Raw genomic sequence first — 21,248 nt, forward strand, 5'->3', positions numbered from 1 at the left:
GGAGTAGGAAACCATGCCTTAGTGTCTTAAACTCCATGCAGTGAATTACACACAGCTAGAAATACAATGTTGTGTCCAACTCTTTGTGACTCCATGGACTGTAGCCTACCAGGCTTCTCCATCCATGGGATTTTCCAGGCAAGAGTACTGGAGTGGGTTGCCATTTCCTTCTCTAGGGTATCTTCCTGACCCAGGGATTGAAACCGGGTCTCCTGCATTGCAGGCAGATGCTTTACCCTCTGAGCCACCAGGGAAGCCCCCAAAATGTAATAGACTCAAATAAAATTAATGGCTAAATTTATCCCATTGCATGTGACAACTCAGTAAATTAGATATTATTGTTACTACTACTCCTGTTTTTACCCAATGTCAAACAGAGATGTAGAGATGTAACTTATCAGAGACCATGTGGTCTGCAGTGGTTGATAGAGGACTGGTACTGAACAATTGAGATCCGAGTCCATTTCTAACCACCTGACTGCTTTATTCTGGCAGGTGAGATGAACGAATGCATGCATGAAGAATGCAATTGTAGTCTGTATGGCAGTTCTAAATATTAGAGTGTTCACCCTACCTAAAAAGAAAGCAGGCTTCCTTTTCCTAAATTAATACTCATTCTTGAACTGCCAAATCTCTTTGTACCTTCAATGCCTTTTTAAAAAAAATACCTGCATCACACACCTTTTTCTATCAACTTGGAGCAGTATAATTCACAGCTCATTGCAATTTTCTAACTGTTGAACAAATACCACACGCAAAATTCTTTGCTCAATACTGTAGAAGAAAAGATGTAAATGAAAAGGTCTTGTCCTCCCTTCAGGAGATTCAGTTCAGTTCAGTTTAGTCTCTCAGTCGTGTCCGACTCTTTGCGAGCAAATAAGTAAATAATGACAAAACAAAGTTGTGTGATAAGTGATGGATACACAGATAACTGTGACAACTTTGTAAAAGGGGGAGACTCAAGGGAGAGTCCAAGAAGGTCTTTGAGCTTTCAAGCCTTTAAGATTAAACCTTTGGTCTCTCTTTTGAAATAATTTCATCACCTGATTTATTTCTTCTTCAAAATAGTATTTTTTTCATAATCTCCCTTTTGTTATACAGAGTACTGTGAACATTTTTTTAAGTGTTGATAAAATGAGATGGTTTGATCACCATCTGTTATTGAGATACACATGTGGACTCAAGAGAATAATCTTTGATAATGCATTTGGATCTAAAAGATGCAGTTCAGTTCAGTCACTCAGTCATGTCCGACTCTTTGCGACCCATGAACCACAGCATGCCAGGCCTCCCTCTCCATCACCAACTCCCGGAGTTCACCCAGACTCACATCCATCGAGTCAGTGATGCCATCCAGCCATCTCATCCCCTGTCGTCCCCTTCTCCTCCTGCCTGCAATCCCTCCCAGCATCAGGGACTTTTCCAGTGAGTCAACTCTTCACATGAGGTGGCCAAAGTACTGGAGTTTCAGCTTTAGCATCACTCCTTCCAATGAACACCCAGGATGGATCTTCTTTAGGATGGACTGGTTGGATCTCCTTGCAGTCCAAGGGACTCTCAAGAGTCTTCTCCAACACCACAGTTCAAAAGTATCAATTCTTCAGCACTCAGCCTTCTTCACAGTCCAACTGTCACATCAATACATGAGCAATAGAAAAACCATAGCCTTGACTAGACGGACCTTTGTTGGCAAAGTAATATCTCTGTTTTTGAATATGCTATCTAGGGTGGTCATAACTTTCCTTAAAGGAGTAGGTGTCTTTTAATTTCATGGCTGCAATCACCATCTACAGTGATTTTGGAGCCCAGAAAAATAAAGTCTGACACTGTTTCCACTGTTTCCCCATCTATTTCCCATGAAGTGATGGGACCACATGCCATAATCTTCATTTTCTGAATGTTGAGCTTTAAGCCAATATTTTCACTCTCCTCTTTCACTTTCATCAAGAGGCTTTTTAGTTCCTCTTCACTTTCTGCCATAAGGGTGGTATCATCTGCATATCTGAGGTTATTGATATTTCTCCCGGCAATCTTGATTCCAGCTTGTGCTTCTTCCAGCCCAGCATTTCTCATGATGTACTCTGCATGTAAGTTAAATAAGCAGGGTGACAATATACAGCCTTGACGTACTCCTTTTCCTATTTGGAACCAGTCTGTTGTTCCATGTCCAGTTCTAACTGTTGCTTCCAGACCTGCATATAGGTTTCTCAAGAGGCAGGTCAGGTGGTCTGGTATTTCCATCTCTTTCAGAATTTTCCACAGTTTATTGTGATCCACACAGTCAAAGGCTTTGGCATAGTCAATAAAGCAGAAATAAGTGTTTTTCTGGAACTCTCTTGCTTTTTCCATGATCCAGCAGATGTTGGCAATTTGATCTCTGGTTCCTCTGCCTTTTCTAAAACCGGCTTGAATGTCTGGAAGTTCACGGTTCATGTATTGCTGAAGCCTGGCTTGGAGAATTTTGAGCATTACTTTACTAGCGTGTGAGATGAGTGCAATTGTGCGGTACTTTGAGCATTCTTTGGCATTGCCTTTCTTTGGTATTGGAATGAAAACTGACTTTTTCCAGTCCTGTGGCCTCTCTGAGTAACTGATACTAAAATGTTTCCTTAAAATTAATATATTTATCATTTACAATTCTTTGTTGAAACATGCTTGGCTAAGGAATGTGGTTTCCTCTTTCTTTCACCAGTGTGATAGCATGAATGAATGAAGTCGCTCAGTTGTGTCCAACTCTTTGCAACCCCATGAACTGTAGCCTAACAGGCTCCTCTGTCCATGGGATTTTCCAGGCAAGAATACTGGAGTGGGTTGCCATTTCCTTCTCCAGGAGATCTTCCCAACCCAGGGACTGAACCCATGTCTCCCACGTTGTAGGCAGACGCTTTACCATTTGAGCCACCAGGGAAGTCCTAAGTGTGCTAGCATAACAAGAACTGATTTTTGTTTCTTTGTTTGTTTTTGCAACCAAAGCTAAAGTAGTAAATTACCCCATATTCCAAAGACTATAATCCCAGGGGATAGTGTGAGCACCTCAATATTTACTACCTTGCGAGAAAATGATTTTATTATTGGCAACCCTGGCCATAGACTACCTGGTTAGGATGATTAAATGATGACAGTGTTTTTCTCAGTGATACTAATGTTAGCTGACATTGATGATACATCATTATATTTTAACTATATATGTCAAATTAATATATAGATTGATTATATAAGTTATCATTCCAATCCCAAAGAAAGGCAATTACAAAGAATGCTCAAACTACCGCACAATTGCACTCATCTCACGCACTAGTAAAGTTATGCTCAAAATTCTCCAAACCAGGCTTCAGCAATATGTGAACCGTGAACTTCCTGATGTTCAAGCTGGTTTTAGAAAAGGCAGAGGAACCAGAGATCAAATTGCCAACATCCGCTGGATCATGGAAAAAGCAAGAGAGTTCCAGAAAAACATCTATTTCTGCTTTATTGACTATGCCAAAGCCTTTGACTGTGTGGATCACAATAAACTGTGGAAAATTCTGAAGGAGATGGGAATACCAGAACACCTGATCTGCCTCTTGAGAAATTTGTATGCAGGTCAGGAAGCAACAGTTAGAACTGGACATGGAACAACAGACTGGTTCCAAATAGGAAAAGGAGTTCGTCAAGGCTGTATATTGTCACCCTGTTTATTTAACTTATATGCAGAGCACATCATGAGAAACACTGGACTGGAAGAAACACAAGCTGGAATCAAGATTGCCAGGAGAAATATCAATAACCTCAGAGATGCAGATGACACCACCCTTATGGCAGAAAGTGAAGAGGAACTAAAAAGCCTCTTGATGAAAGTGAAAATGGAGAGTGAAAAAGTTGGCTTAAAGCTCAGCCATTCAGAAAACGAAGATCATGGCATCCGGTCCCACCACTTCATGGGAAATAGATGGGGAAACAGTGGAAACAGTGTCAGACTTTATTTTTCTGGGCTCCAAAATCACTGTAGATGGTGATCGCAGCCATGAAATTAAAAGACGCTTACTCCTTGGAAGGAAAGTTATGACCAACCTAGATAGCATATTGAAAAGCAGAGACATTACTTTACCAACAAAGGTTCATCTAGTCAAGGCTATGGTTTTTCTAGTGCTCATGTATGGATGTGAGAGTTGGACTGTGAAGAAGGCTGAGCGCCGAAAAATTGATGCTTTTGAACTGTGGTGTTGGAGAAGACTCTTGCGAGTCCCCTGGACTGCAGGGAGATCCAACCAGTTCATTCTGAAGGAGGTCAGCCCTGGGATTTCTTTGGAAGGAATGATGCTAAAGCTGAAACTCCAGTACTTTGGCCACCTCATGGGAAGAGTTGACTCATTTGGGAGGGATTGAGGGCAGGAGGAGAAGGGGACGACAGAGGAGGAGAAGGGGACGACAGAGGATGAGATGGCTGGATGGCATCGCTGACTCGATGGACATGAGTCTGAGTGATGGTGATGAACAGGGAGGCCCAGCGTGCTGCGATTCATGGGGTCGCAAAGAGTCGGACACGACTGAGCAACTGATCTGATCAAGTTATCATTTGACATCACTTTAAGAGCTTTACATGCTTGATCTCATTTTCCCCCTAAAAAGTTAGAAACAAACTTCTGTGGAAGTAAATTTTATTAATAACCCCATTTTACAGATGACAAAATAAAGGTTATGGAAGCAATGTCTTCAAACCCCAAATTCTTAACTTCTAAATGCATAGCACTTTCCCACCAGAAGTCATTATAATAGTTTTAAGACATTTATGTCTCATTGGTACCCCGACTTCTCTTGGTTTGAGCAGAGTAGAGAAGATATCTTTTAGTTTAGGGGCTTTATAACCAGGAAGAATGTATTAGAAATTATTCAAGTGGAGTAGATGAGCAAGAAAAGATACGGCTCAAGTAAAAGATTTTTCTTGAAAAGCTTCTGCAGATAGCAAACCTGCGGCAGCAGCTGCAGGTGAAAAGGATTCTTCTCTCACCAGGAGCAGCAGCAGCCGCAGCCGCCGCCCTGCCATTCTCTGGGTCCCTGTTCATTAGTAGTCAAGGTTTTCATTGTGCTCAGCAAAACAGTCACAGAAAATAAATGTGCTGCACAGATGGGCCCATAGAAAATCTACTTGATGTATTCTTGAAAATTCACAGCTAAATGACTTTGAAGAGACGGGGGTTATTGTGTCCATGATTAAAATGAGGTGTGGCATGAATCTTTCAGATACAACTCTTTCCCTGTAGAGCTTTTTAAGCCAGATAAGGTGCGAAGTGGTCACTGGCCTCTGGCTCCAGGACGTACCATGGGTTATGGAACCATTCCCCTGATGAAGTACATTTCAAGTATATCTGCTTTGTATGGCGTTAAACTTGAAGAACTGAATAAAATAAATTGGCTTCATTTTATATAAGCAGAAGCCTTTCATTTGAGGATTTTTCAGCTTAGATTTTCAAAAGGTAGCAGTGTTAGATCAGTATTTCTTTGGACCACCTATACCACTCACACCAGCATTTTCTGATTGTTAATCTGGTTGCTTGTCAAAATTGTACTCTATCCTGTATGTACATGGGAGTAGAAACCAGAAGTCTTCATTTTCTGTAGTACCCCAGGTTATTGTGCTGACTAGTATGTCACTTTTTATGTGAACTTAAAATAGTACAATTTAAATATAATGAAATACATATTATATGCAATATTTGAGATAAAATGATACCCTTATGTTAGAGAAAATTGTAGCTGGGCTTTCCAATTTTAAAGAAGACTGAGCAGGTGAATTACATGCTTTACCATCAGTGATGCTAGTTTAGTTGGTAATTTCAAATGCCTTTTTTTGTAGAAGTGAACCACATTGTCTTTTTACTTATAAATAATGTTGATCATTATTGCTATGTCGTTATGTTCACGGTTGCTGTGTATTTTGCATGTTACAACTATGCCATTTGATATTTATCAAATGGTAATGCTGTCTCTCATCTTGGAAATTTCTTAAGATCCTTAACATTGGAAAGGAAGTTATATATTGTGATTATTTTGTAAAGAATATCTAACCACCAATGAACCCTGTTTTCTTTATTTGGGCGGTGGCCTCTATGAAATACTAGCAAAAATATTGAGAAAATTAAATTTGAAAATAAACCACAAATACTACTAATGATTGAAGAGTCTATATTCCTACTGGAAAACTTACCTTGAATAGTGTGTTTTGACGTATGTGGGTCTTCAAGAGTTGCAAATTGGATAAAAATGATCCACTAATAGGTTAGAATTTGAGAACCACTGCAAAGCTGGTGACTAATTTTTTTGCTGAGTTTGCCACTGACTGACCTTTTTTTTTTTTTTTTTTTAAACAAGCATCATTTGGATAGAAGTGGAAAAACAGGCTTACTATTCTAGCAAATAAACATCTGAATGAAGGGATGCAAGATCACAGTGTTTGGGGAAGCCATTCGCATTGTAGTCTAAGTGGATGGTGTGTCTTTGTTGGGCAAAGCTGTGGCCTGAAAAAGTTCTGTGTTCATAAATGTTTAACAGCTTATTCTGGGATCAAGGGAATCCCAGTCTGTAGTATTTGCCATTTCTTATGATGCCAGTACTCCCACCATGACCAACTTCAGGCTACCAACCTAAACATCAATCAGATAATCCAATTCCAGAAAATTTAACAGTCAGCATTTCTGAGTTAATGCCAGTTGGCTGCAATATACTCTTCCCTGAAGGGACCTATAGGTGTGAGAAAACAAGATTAACCCTTTTGTCAGCTAATGATTATAATTCAGAACCTGACATCATTTATATTTTAAAGGCACAAAATACAAGGCCCACCTCTTTCATAACAGGCCTGCTTTTTTCCTTGACTATATATCAGTATAAATGTCACCATATTCTATTTGGATATGTAACCAGTGTTCTCCAGCTATCTTTATTTCTCTAGAGCAGAAGAAAATTGCATGTGGGGCTTCCAACTAAGCAGGCTTGACATTTTGATTTGATTAGCAATAATGGACCCTGGGGTTGGCTTGGAGATTGGCGTTAGGTATGGTATCACAGGAGCAGTGAAGGAAGACTGAGGGGCCTATTGATTGAATACAATGATTTCACTGAAGTTGACTTAGTGGCAGACAGATTTACCTTATCACGTAGACATAGATCTCAGCTAGGGGATTTTCTCTATTTTGCCTTGTGCTATAACTTTAGCAGTGCATTTTCCTTTTCATTGTTTCTATATAAGTCCCCTCCCTTGCCAATCTCCTGGTCTGGAATATATTTTGTGCTTTTTTTTTTTAAGATTATTTATACAATTCTCTCTAGGAATGCTTCATCTTCTAGAATATGATGGAGCAGAGAGGAGCATTGCCTTTCTTAGAAATCCCTTTCCTTCATTGCATCTTCACATCCATCTTGTACTATCCTTCAAGATGCAGTTCAAATAGTACCTCCTCCTTCCAGATCAGTCTAGCTAAACACCGTCTCACCCTCTGTGGACTTATTTAGCAGTGGCCCAGAACTCTCACTACATGGAAATCGCTGAAGATGCTTTTGAAAAACAATGTTTAGGAGCCACGAGGGATCAGAATTAATTGATCTAGGGTAGGATGCAGATTTCTCAAGATGCAGGTCAGGTGGTCTGGTATTCCCATCTCTTTCAGAATTTTCCACAGTTTATTGTGATCCACACAGGCTGGATCACAGACTGGCTTTGGCATAGTCAATAAAGCAGAAATAGATGTTTTTCTGGAACTCTCTTGCTTTTTCCATGATCCAGCAGATGTTGGCAATTTGATCTCTGGTTCCTCTGCCTTTTCTAAAACCAGCTTGAACATCAGAAAGTTCACGGTTCACATATTGCTGAAGCCTGGTTTGGAGAATTTTGAGCATTGCTTTACTAGCATGTGAGATGAGTGCAACTGTGCGGTAGTTTGAGCATTCTTTGGCATTGCCTTTCTTTGGGATTGGAATGAAAACTGACCTTTTCCAGTCCTGTGGCCACTGCCGAGTTTTCCAAATTTGCTGACATATCGAGTGCAGCACTTTCACAGCATCATCTTCCAGGATTTGAAATAGCTCAACTGGAATTCCATCACCTCCACTAGCTTTGTTCATAGTGATGCTTTCTAAGGCCCACTTGACTGAAACTCCAGTACTTTGGCCACCTCATGCGAAGAGTTGACTCATTGGAAAAGACTCTGATGCTGGGAGGGATTGGGGGCAGGAGGAGAAGAGGACAACAGAGGATGAGATGGCTGGATGGCATCGCTGACTCGACGGACATGAGTCTGAGTGAACTCTGGAGTTGGTGATGGACAGGGAGGCCTGGCGTGCTGCGATTCATGGGGTCGAAAAGAGTCGGACACGACTGAGCGACTGAACTGAACTGAGGATGCAGATATTGACATATTTTCCAAAAGTACTTTTGATGACCCTAATATGCAGCCAGAGTTGAGAACTACTATTCTATAATATAATAGTTTTTTCCACAACTGAAAAGCAGTTCAGACTCCATAAAGTACATAGAAGTAAGGCTGGCTCTTTAGGTTGAAAAGAGCTTGTATGTTCAACTAAAGGTTGCATACAGCTCCCAGGGAGTAACCATACTGAGTCTGCACCCTACTGAAAGGGAAATCATTGCAATAAGAACTTGAGAAGACTCAGAAATCATTTCGTAAGGTCTTGAGTAATCTTGGAACTGAAATCCATTAAAGGAAAAATGTCCAATGACTCACGTTGAAAAGAAAATACTTGAAGCCTCAAGAGGTTTACCCAGTATCCCAAGTGACTTTCCCAAGATCATGTAATCTATGGTCAAATGGCCAAAAAACGAGCTCATAGTTGTAGAATGTATACACTGACTGGGCCAAACCATTTTACATGTATAGTTGACCCTGGGAAAACATGCCAGTTAGAGGTACTAATCTTCTGCATAGTTGAAAATCCAGGAATAACTTGTACTGGCCCTCCATAGGTGCCATTCCTCTGCATCTATGGATTCAACCCAACCACAGATTGTCTAGACCCTCAGTATTTACTACTGAAAAAATCCATGTACAAGTGGACTTGCAAAGTTCAAGCCCGTGTTGTTCACAGGTCTACTGTATTAACTATTTTTAAATATATTTTTTCCTTTGTATTACCTAGTAGTTATCTATGGTATTGATATACCATGGTTGGCTTATCTTTAATTTTTGTAAACAACTTTACTGATTAAAAAAATATATATATATCATAAGAGTTCACTGGTATAAAGTGTATATTTCAATGATACCTACAGAGTATATCTTTATAGTGACTATGACCATAAGCTAATTTTGCATGCATACTTGCTAAGTCACTTCAGTAGTGTCTGACTCTGAGACCCCATGGACTATAGCCTGCCAGGCTCCTCTGTCCATGGAATTCTCCAGGCAAGAATACTGGAGTGGGTTGCCATAACCTCCTCCAGCGGATCTTCTTGACCCAGGGATCAAACCTGCATGTCTTATGTCTCCTGTATTGGCGGGTGGGTTCCTTACCGCTAGCACCACCAGAGAGGCCCTCATAGCTAATTTTGGTATGCTTATTACCTAAGAAGGAAAACATGCACCATTAAGCCTCACAGCAGTCATAAAAGATTCTGTTTTACTTTACTTAATGATAGGACTAAGAGAGAGATTAAGCAGCTTGCTCATTGTCACTGCTGCTGCTGCTGCTAAGTCGCTTCAGTTGTGTCCGACTCTGTGCGACCCCATAGATGGCAGCCCACCTGGCTCCCCCGTCCCTGGGATTCTCCAGGCAAGAACACTGGATTGGGCGCTCATTGTCACACTTGTCACTAAAGGTAAAGCCAGAATAAAATAAAATAAAATCTCAGGTGGGCAGAGTCCAAGGTCCACAGTAAGAGCTGCAGCCAGTCCAGTGTTCTGGTCACTCCATCTGTGGCGGGGGATCAGTTCAGATAAAAAGCAAATGGAGAGGTTTTTTCCATTGCACATCATCTGTGGGAAAAGGATCGTGTGTCTGTGTGAGTGTGTGTGTCTGTGTGTGTGCACGCGCGCATGTGTGTGCGCAGGTGCATGTATACTCGTGCACTCAGTCATGTCCGACTCTAACCCCATGGACTGTAGCCTACCAGGCTCTTCTGTCTGTGGAATTCTTCAGGCAAGACTACTGGAGTGAGTTGCCATTTTCTTCTCCAGGGGATCTTCCCAACCCAGGGATCGAACCTATGTCTCCTGCATTCAGGCAGATTCTTTACTACTGAGCCACCAGGGAAGCCCAGGGAAAGGATCTTACTAGAAACAAACAGGAACAGAGACAAGTCTCAGAGTTTTCCAGTCTATCCTGGAGTCATGCCCTGTCCCATGGAATCATTTTGTTCAGAGGCTCTGTGCCCTCCTGCAAGCCTGGGACCTATATTCTGCCTTGTCTATCTGCTATTTTTCCCTTCTACAATGTATTCTCCTTGAGGATGAGGACCATGAGATGTTGCATTTGTCTCTTTTGTCATACCTAATGCTATCCTTAGCGCATGTAGTAGTTCTTCATAGATACTTGGGGCGAATGAACGAATGATTCCTGGTAATGCTGCAATATGGCATCCAGACAGCAGGTAGTCTAGATTATTTTCTCATCATTAAAAGATTATTGGTGAAAGATGCCTTAAATGATATATCTATAATGTCAGGCATAACAGAAAAATAGAATTTGTTTTATCTAAAAAATGCATTCCCTGGTAAATTATTGATATTGCCTAATATGGTCATTTTAAAAATCCATAGCATATACACTTAGATTTATGCTATTTTAAGTTCTTTTTGAAAACTACTGACCTTCAAGTGGTAAAAGCTTTGTCATACCTTCTTAATGACTTTCTAAGAAAGAACTGGGAGTTCCTAATGTATTTTACTCATAATTATACCTTAGGATGGTGTTTAGAAAAGTAGGTGGCCTGAGTCACAGATTCCAATGGAATCCTTTTGAGTTTTAATTACACAGCACTGCCATCTAGCATCAACCACACAGTTTTTTTTTTTTTTTTCTTTTTTCAATTAAAAAAATTGAGATTTGTCTCTATTTTAAATATGATTAAGGGGATTGGTCTGCAGTCTTTAAAGAACCACGGACAGAGATGCTTTCAGGAAGTACTGCAGCAGTTTCCGACCCACGTTGTTTGTTGTTTGCTTGAAAACCCTTGTGATTGGGAGTGAACTGGTGTCACTGAAGAAAGGGGTTGTGAAATCTGCTGAAGAGCTTCAAATGTCAGAGCTGCATATTCAGGAGTCGCAGGCACCTGTGGCCATGTGTCTTCCTGCAGCATCTAGTGCTGCAGGCTTCAGAAGGGTGTTGGAGGTGGTTTCCGAATGGCAGTGGGGTTTATTTGCATGTCAATAAATATGTAAAGGAGGTAGAGAGAGCAAATGCATATAGAATTGTTCCAGGTGAGAAAAAACTCTGTCCTCCTTCGAGAGAATGCCAGCTTGAGCTGACGCTGCCCGGGGAGTGGATAATTCCCGTTACAAAATCTGGATCCCTTTGGCTGACAGTGTTGGTAAAGCAGATTTCCTCTCACAGCCTGACATGTCAGGAGCCTCGCTCCAAAAAAAAGGGGGATGTCAGTCCTTTTTGCCGTTTCTATTGGGTGTCCTGTAATGTAATGGACAATGTGATTGCAGGATTCGGTTCTCAATCTTCTCAGTCCCAAAGTGTGCTTAAAAAAAACACATCAAAACAAATCAATAGCATTTAAGAGGGGGGGAAACATCACACTTTAGATTGATGCTTTACATAATGAGCCCTTTATGAGATGTAATGCCAACTGTTAATCAATAGACATGCCAGAACTGCCTCTAATACAACCTTGTAGAGTTTTTTTTTTAATTAATCCTTATTAAAAATATTGACTTGTTGTGACTTGCTGGGGCTGCTCCTGGCTCTGTTTTTTATCCTAATTAGGAGGTTATGCTTCAGTGCTTAGGCTGCAGATAATAATGTAATGATTATTGTCTTAAAACCTGAGAATCAATATAAGATACTGGTAAATTGTGCCAAGTGTCACAATTATGAAAATTACTTGAGATTTTAAAAGGTTTAAGTGAGCAAGATTATTTTTTTTTTGTCTTATGCTTCCCCCCAACCTCTGATTGGCTTATTTCTACAGTTTCCTCAGGATTGGATAGTTCAAAAGTTTCATTTCCCAAAGGACTTTTTGAATCATTGTATTTTAACACGCCACCTTCCATGAGAGTCGCCATCCTCCTTAATGCAGTTGTTTCGAAGGACCCCCTCTTCCCAACTCCTCACACTTCAAAAAGCATTTAAGCCTTAAACTTTATGATAATTCTGGTATGAAAGAAAAAATAGAGTATCCAAAAACTTTAGCAAGGAGTGCAAGTAATTGAAAGACATGTAATAAAGAAAGAAAAATAAATGGATAAAATTGATAGAACAAACTGTTGCTTTTCCAGGAGACTCAGAATATAAGAGTTGGAAAGGATGTAATAATAACACTAAGAAAAAGAGTACTTAGACAGCACTTCCGTACACAAACTGGATATTTTCTGGTTTTTTTTTTTTTTTTTCTGTACATGAACTCAATTAATACTCACTCTAGTCCCAGAAGTATTGCATGACTGATATCCCTATTTTACAGAGGAGGCAGTTGAGGCAAGGAGAGTTTCTTTAAAGTTATCATAGTAAGTGGCAGGGCAAGGATGATGAAGCCAAGCCTCTGGCTGGCTTTCTTGTCTGTGCTGTTAACCTCGGCGATAATTGAGACCATCTGTCAAGCCCAGCCTCTTCCTCTTGCCTTGAGGAAGCTGGGTGGAGCTCAGTGCATGTAAGTAACTAATCTCAGGAGGTTAGCCAATGCTATATGGTTGGATATCCCCCATTAAGTTAACATACCTTACAAATCTTGATCCCGTCCAGCCTCCAGGTTGAAGTCTGTGGGGTGGCAGGCAGGACTGTGCAAAGCCAGTGAATCTCATAGCCTCACGGGTCACCCTGATATCTGTGTCCCACGTCTCATCATGGCCAGCTCTTAACAGAGCCATTGTTCCTATGAAATAGAGGGGGGTGGGTGGTGATGGGAGGGAGCCCCACAGTTGAGCTCTATGTTTGTGAATAAGGAAAATGTTTTCCTTCTATAGCCTCTTTAGAGACAATTAAGCATTAGCTTTTGTCGGATGCTAAATTATGAGTGAATTTAGTTTAAAGTATGTGAACCATGCACCCTTTGAAATTTGCCTGAAAAGGCTCATTATAAAACTAATGCTATGAAAAAGCACTCCCTTTCAGATTAGGGAAAGCACCTGAATAGTTTTCATAAGTGGCTGCGCATCATTTGAAAGCATTCTAGTGTTGCCTGAACCGCTTTCAACACACCTTTCAACTAGAAAATTTCACATTCAGCATATCTGTAGTTCTACACGACTTTCAATAATATTTAAATTGGTTAACTGTATTTCTTTTATATCTCTTTTAATGCTTTTATTGATTTGAGGTAGATAAACTTGATTGTGCATGAAATCTTATTTTTCCGCACAAAGGAGATAGGATTTGAGTATATACTAGGAGAACCGTACCTCTAAAGCAAGCCAGACCTCTGAAATGCAAAGGTCTGGGTCAGATAGATGTTTGTTGAGGCCTTTGAACTATGCTGGTACTGATTCTGACGTTTGTTTCCCCTACAGTCAGTGTTGGCAAAAGATGCCCTAGAGGACATCTCTTTTTTAAAGCTCATTGAGAAAAGACTCATGAGTTTTGGTGTGAAAAAAAAAATGCTTCTCTTAAAAACCCAGTGTGTTTTGTTTTTTTTTAGGGTAGCTTAGAGACCCCATGATTCTTAGAGCTAATAGTGTTAGATTCTTGTAGTCCCAAGGAATCTAAAAAGCAAATGTGTGAACATTTCAGCTACTGTGTGCAAAAATACAGTAGGCAATATAAAGTAAAAAAAGAAAAAAAAAAAGACTTGTATAGGCCAAATCAAGGGCATAGTTTATTTCATTGTTCACATGTAGAAATCTAATTAGATTAGTGCATCACAAATTAAAATAAGACTCAATGTGTAACACACAAAACCCTGAGCTGCATCAAAGAATCATTGTTTTTGGAGGTTTCTGCCTCATATGGACAGCACATGGTCCATATTTGGATCATAAGGATCGTCTTAGAGAACTGAGTTCAAATCTCAACTGTGCTACAGCCTAGCCTCCTTATGTTGCCAAATTACACCACTTCTTGGAGCATCACTTTTTTCATCCAAAAAAAGAGGGATGATCGTACTAATCTCATATGAGCAAATAATAGGAAACTCAGCCATTGCTCTCCCTTGTATGCTCCCTGCCTGTCACATCTCCAACGGTTTGGGGATGCAACACAGTCTAGATGGGCATGACTCCTGCCTCCCTGGGGCTTGCTGTCTGTTTGTGGGAGTGAATTTAGGGAGACAAATGTGAAGGCTGTTGCTTATAAGTGCTGCAGTAAGTTGTAAGTGCATAATTAGGCCCACAAATAAAATAAACTTGCCAGATACAGTAAATAAAGAAAAGTAACAAAAAGAATGTTTTGGAGTTAGGATGCCAAAGTGATAGATTTTTGGACTTTATGCCTAGAACTGAGCTAGTAGGAAGGTGAAGACCACAAAATAGAACCACCGTGGTACTCATGTGCAAAGATGAAGGGACAAGACGAGGTCAGGGCCCCATGTGTGTGGGTGAACCTGTCAATGGATGCTTTCCATTGAGTCACAAGAGATCAAGATTTCCTATTCAAGCTCTGGGCTGGTGTTCTTCTTAAGGAATCCTGGGAGAAATGAACACCTGCCATCAGCAGGAACCTTACACATTACAAAAAAATGTTTAGTGTCATGTTTCCATTTAATCTTAGCACCAGGGCTAAACAGCATTGTGAAATAGAATGAAACAAATTTTGCCTGTGAGGAATGGATTTGTTCAAGGCTATGCCACAAGTGAGTGGTGGGAGGCAAAAACTGATTCTTTAGAAAATTTTAGCTCTACATCTTGTCTCTTCTCATCCCAATTCTGTGCTTTTGGTTTCATTGCTTAGATTAAATGTCCTCATTAAAAAAAAAAAAAAAGACATCTACAGCATGACTGGATATTGTAGGGAAGGTGAAGGTGCTCATGCCCTAGTGACTTATATTTGGAAAAGCAATAAGGGCAGTAATCAAATATTTATTGAAATATAGTTAAGGAAATATTTGATGCATAGCTCAATTCTAGGAAGTTTTCAGTTATACAGTAAAGTAAGAACTTCTTATTCCAATATTAAAGCTGACTAAGGACTATTTTCCTAGAACAAATTTGCTCCAGTCTAAAGGAACCTTGATGGCATCACTGACTCGATGGACGTGAGTCTGAGTGAACTCTGGGAGTTGGTGATGGACTGGGAGGCCTGGCGTGCTGTGATTCATGGGATTGCAAAGAGTCATACATGACTGAGTGACTGAACTGAACTGAAAGGAACCTTCTTTCACCAATTAACTCTAGAAATGGGCTTTTAGCATCTCAACCATGTGTGTTAATTTTGGATATTTATTTTTAGTGAAAAGACCAGAACTAGTCCCTCTACTCAGATGATGGTCAAGCCAGTGAGTCTGCCCTTATTTAGAAATAGAGACTATTGACATAGAAGGCTTTCATATTTGAAGACAGTCTTAAAACATTTGTGAATCATTATCAAAAACACAGTCACAAAAAAATAATATTTATGGAAGAATATCTGAAGGGCATTCATTCTCTAAAATTTGCTTTCTGAATAATTGCATAATTTAGGCTCCTTATGGGAGATTCCCTGGTGGCTCAGATGGTAAAGCGTCTGCCTGCAATGCGGGAGACCCGGGGTTCAATCCCTAGGTCAGGAAGATCCCCTGGAGAAGGAAATGGCAACCCACTCCAGTACTCATACCTGGAAAATTCCATGGATGGAGAAGCCTAGTAGGCTACAGTCCACGGGGTTGCAAAGAGTCAGACACGACTGAGCAAACTGCAAAATTGTATTCTGTCATCATTGCCAGCAGACGATACTGATAGAAACTTTTAAGAAATAGTGGGAGGAAGTACATTATTGTTGGTAACAGTGACTCAGTTGGAGCTGTTGTCTATCACAGCTAAAAGTTTTCCTCTTAAGGATCCATAAGTGTCTGGAAAAATTAACTGCTTTAATTTTATGGAAACCATATAACACCTTTGTTTCCCTCTTTGCTTTGGCTGGTAGGAAATGTAGATTTAAATAAATCTGTGCACTACTTCAAGCCTTAGAAAAGGCACTAAGCGTCCCAGTTTGCAATCACCACCGGCATGATTTTCAATTGTTGTTTTTTCCCCGCCCTTACATTTCTTCAGTTCCAATTCCCTCAATATTTATTTTATTCTAAAAGCATTTTGAAAGTTACTTCAGATCTTTTATAAAACAATGTGGGAAATGAAGAAATATGTGATACAAAAACACATCTAAATGATAATCATTTGATCTCTCCTTTGTGCGTACCATTATTTCATGAAGGCTTTAAATAGAATGTAAAGTCTATAGAAACTTTGGAAGAGGTAAAAATAAGGCTGGATATTGACATGAGTATAATCTTTGAAGGATTTTCAGTGGTGGTTGCACATTAGAATCATAATTAGAAATATTTTAAAAACACGGATTATTGAATCCTCTCTCTAAATATTTTGATATTTTAGATGTTGATTGGGGCCCTGGCATCTGTATTTTATAAAGCATTGTTGATTTTAAGCCAGAGGGAGAACCACTGACCAAAGGGTTTATTGAGTGAGAACCTGCTAGAAGAATAAAATGTGTCTAAGGATGGGGAACACATGTATACCTGTGATGGATTCATTGTGATATTTGGCAAAACTAATACAATTATATCAAGTTTAAAAATAAAATAAAATTTAAAAAATAAAAAAATAAATTTATTTGGAAATTAAAACAAACAAAAAAATGCAATGTGAATTAATTCAGTAGCTCAATACTAGCTTACTTGGACTGAAAGAAAATGGCTTAAAATTTGCCAAACATTGGCTAAGTTCCTGTAGTATACAAAGCTCTAGGATTGGTAGCAGAGAATTTTCCAGTTGCCTTAGTGTCCCAGTGCAATTGAATAATGCCTCTTCTTTATTGCATCATCGCCACCATCATCCCAAAACAGATGTTACTCTAGCAAAGCACTTTACTCTGTGCTGGCAATATAAAGTACACTAAGATCTTGCCCTTATTGTCAAGGAGCGTTGGTTACGTGAACAGACAGGACATGCACATAAAAAAGATAATTAACAATACTGAGTAGCATATGCTAAGTGCCAAATCAGGGGCGGCAACGATAAATATGAGTTTAGGGAGGGAAAACATCATTGTGGACTCTGACATTGGAAGCCTCATAGAAAAAGTGGAACGTAAAAGCCTGACCTTGCTGTTTGTGTAGGAAATAGATAAATAATCTTCTGAAAGTCAGTATAGCTGCAGCTGTCTGCTCATGCAGTTTTATTCAAACTTCATTTTAAAATAGAAGGCCACATCTTTGTATGTGTAACTACGGGTTTTAGAAACATAATGTCCCCTCTTCTTTTTTGTTTTTCGCTTTCATTTATACCTCAATGTCTGAAACTCTCAAGCAGGAAAACAGCTGGAAATATATATTTTAGGGAAGGCATAAAGTCTTGACCTATCTATAAATTGCATCCATTTATGAGGAGGGTCAGCACATTCACTAGGATTTCAACCCTCCCTTGAGCTGACTGCTATTTATCAGACACTTTATTGTGTTTCAGTCTAAAAGCAACTCTGTTTTATTGCAATTAGGGAGAGTGAAATTGTGCTTAACAATTTTCCCCATTATAAAAATAAGAAAATGCTTGTTAATATAATGTATTCACTTAATATGATTTTAAAAAAGCACTTGATTTCATTTTCTCCCTAAGTATAAAAAGCATTTAGAAGGAGTTGTTTTTAGAATGAATCAGCAGAAAATATCCCAGCCAAGATTGAAAGCTAACATCAACAATGAGTCTGAGAAGGCAATATCATTTCAAAAAAAAAAAGTATTTTTTGACAGCCTGATATAGAGTACATGATTTATAGAGTGATCTGAAAATTAATAAACAATTATATCAGAAAGTGAAATGGTGCTTTAAAAGGGAAAAAAAAAAAAAAAGAACCTTATGGTTTTTTTTATGAGCATGGGTAAAAATCCATGAAAACACTCAAGAATGCCCAGATGCTTTCTATCAAGCGAGTAAAGAGCACTTGAAAATATCTCTGATAAAACTCGATACAGAGAAAATAGTATTGGTCTAACTTTAATAAGTGGAGAGTTAGAAATAACACAGAAGACTGGTTCCCTCGAGTTACCAACTTCAGCACTGTCTTTGTGTATCCAGATGAAACATGAAGAATTTAGTCCATAACGAGTTCTCACACCCAGGCTCAGGGCAAACAAATCCAATTTTTAAAATTCTTTTTCAAACAGAAGTTCTTCTTTCTCTTCCGCTAGCTTTTGAATCATCGTTCACTTTTACCCTTCTCTCTAACTCCCAAAGCTAAAGGACTTCATTACAGTTAACAGTGAAGAGCATGTCCTTGAGGTTCGGAAATTTTTGAAGGTTCAACAATTGAGGCTTTTTGTCTTCATTGTTTAAAGGCCAGACTAAACCTTGTTTCTTCAGGATTCTGCTGTGCACAGACAAAATAGAACCACATACCATTTGGAAGCAAAAATCAACAATAACCCATTTCTTAGAAGCCAGTCTACTTGAAGAGACGAACTTAAAAATGTATCAGACTCTGTCCGTCACAATTGTGGACTCTTGTGAAAGAAGGTTATTCCATAAATTTAGCAGGAAAGATAGATGGGTTATATTTGGCACAAGTGGGTCCCTGATACATTTTAAAACAAATAGGTATTCGAAGCCTTGAGTGACAGAGTCTAAACACTACACGCTGTGGCTTATCCTCCACCATGGAAAAAGAAATTACATAAAAGGAAGAGGGAATGAAAACAAAATTGTGATGAAAGTGACAATATGTCCCTTCCACTTTTTGTGTCCTTTTAAATATACTTTGCACTATTCCATTTCTGTCTCTTAGAGCTTTCAGTCTGTCATCACATCTAAATGTACCCATTTTGACAACCCTAGTCGTCTGTCCTTGGCCATCTTTCTTCTGGGGAACCTGTCTCCGTGAGTTTACTTCAGTGGCTTAAACAACAGCAATTTATTTTTTCACAGTTCCAGAAGCTAGAAGTCCATGATCAAGGAGTCACAGGCTTGGCGTCTTCTGCAGCCCCTCTCCTTCGCTTCTTGATGGCAGTATCTCCCCATGTCTTCGTGTGGTGTTCCCTTTGTGCATGCGTGTCTTTCTTTTCTTCTTAAAGGTTATCAATCATATTGGATTAGGGCCCACTCCAATTACTTCACTTAACCTTAATTACTTCTTTAAAGACTCTGTCTCCAGTTATATTCACATTCTAAAGTTCTGGGGTCTGGGACTTCAGCATTTGAATTTTGAGAGACTTTCAGCCCCTAACACTCCACCTTGTGGCCCCTCAAAATGTGTCTTTCTCCCATGCACCACCCACCCAACCCCACTATTAGGAGCTCTTTAAAAGCAGGAAACACAATAGAGCTTAATCTGACTTTAGTGAAAAAGGGAAACTCTAGACTCAAATAATTGAAAAGTTTGAGGGCGGACTTCCCAGGTGGGCCAGTGGTTAAAATTCTGCCTGCCAATGCAGGGCACACAGGTTCAATCCCTGGTCCAGAAAAACTCCGTATGCCGTGGGGCAGCTAAGCTTGTGTAGCACAGCTACTGAGCCCGCACTGCGGAGCCCACACACCACAACCCCTGAGCCCGTGTGCCCCCTGTGCACCCTCGAGCCCATACTCTGCAACCAGAGGAACCACCCCAGTGAGCAGCTCATGACTGCAACAAAGAGTAGCCCTGCTCACCACGATGAGAGAAAGCCCCCGTGCAGCAACAGAGGCCCAGCGTGGCCAAATTAAATGCATGAGTAAAAGTAGAAAACAGAATTCGAGGTAAACTTATTACAGAGTCAGGCAAAGCTGCATCCAGATACTTCAGTGGTTTTATCAGATACTGATCTAATTCTCCGTCTGTCGGTTCTGCTTTCTTCTACAATGACTGTCTCAAACAGCTTTCCCTCAGGATTATAAGACGGCTGCCAACTTCTCCCAATTACGGTCTAGCCTATTGGCAACTCCAGGACAAAAAGAGACCACTTCTTTCTTAGCTGGTATAATAAAAGTCTGGCATTCAAGTCCCATTAGTCTGGCTAAAGTCTTCCATCTGTCACTAATCCTGTGGTCAGGACAATGGGATTCCGGATGGGTGGGACCTGGGTCCTATACATGGCCCTAGATCAGAGGTGGAATGAATCATATGGAGAGATGGGGGTCTCTCAGGTAGTGATGATGCTGTTACCACAGGCAGGAAAGGCAGCTAGAGGCAAGAATCAGTAGATGTTCACTCCACCAGCAGCGCACCCTCCTGCCTCACAAATGCTCAGTGATCTTTCATCTCTCTACTTGTGCGTCTCCTCCTCAAGATCATCTTTGAATATTCTCAGCATTGGAAGCACTGCGGGCTACCTTGTCCACATCTTAATTATTACAGGAACTCTTGATCTGTCTTCCTATCTCTCCAAGCCAAGGGAACTCCATGTGGACGCAGTTTATCGTTTCACCTTTCATACATCCAATGCCAAGACAGCGACTGATGTATGAGAGTTAGTCCCCTATGTGTCTCTGTGTGTCTTTGTGTAAAGTGTGTGCTTGTTTTAAGCTGCTCACCTCAGTGAACCACAAAATGGGGAAGTTACTTCTTCCACATGAAGCTACTATGATTCCTAATATAAATAACAAAAAAGAGTTATCTGGGAGTAGCTGAGAGGCATACCTGTCACCTGAATTGGGTTGGAGGACATGAGCTTCATCGTCAGAGGAAAATGTATGACAGGAAGAAAGCTGAATGTTATTATGTGATTTTCCTTTTAAAGCAATCTGATATTTAGATTGTTTTAGAAGTCGTCCATGATCCTTTGTAAAGCTTCATTTGATTATTTTGTGATGACAGGTGCGATATAGTGAGAGGCAGGCAGGAAGGTTGAACCCAGGGGTGACACAGGGTACGGCTTGAGTGATTTAGATCCTACAGCCAGGCAAACAAGTTCTGAATTGGGGAGCTCATGGGAGTCAGCAAAACATCCACTGAATCAATCCACTGGAATCAGGGAAGTAAAG

General features: G+C 40.0%; 1 protein-coding gene across 3 annotated transcripts in view; it reads left to right on the forward strand.

Annotated features, from left to right (window-relative positions):
* LOC139184221 (teneurin-2-like) overlaps positions 1–21,248 on the forward strand; it is a 451,142-nt gene that overhangs the window by 257,335 nt on the left and 172,559 nt on the right. The gene's annotated exons all lie outside the window — the stretch shown is intronic.

This window comes from Bos indicus, chromosome 7 (assembly GCF_029378745.1).
Source record: "Bos indicus isolate NIAB-ARS_2022 breed Sahiwal x Tharparkar chromosome 7, NIAB-ARS_B.indTharparkar_mat_pri_1.0, whole genome shotgun sequence".
Classification (NCBI taxonomy): Eukaryota; Metazoa; Chordata; class Mammalia; order Artiodactyla; family Bovidae; genus Bos; species Bos indicus.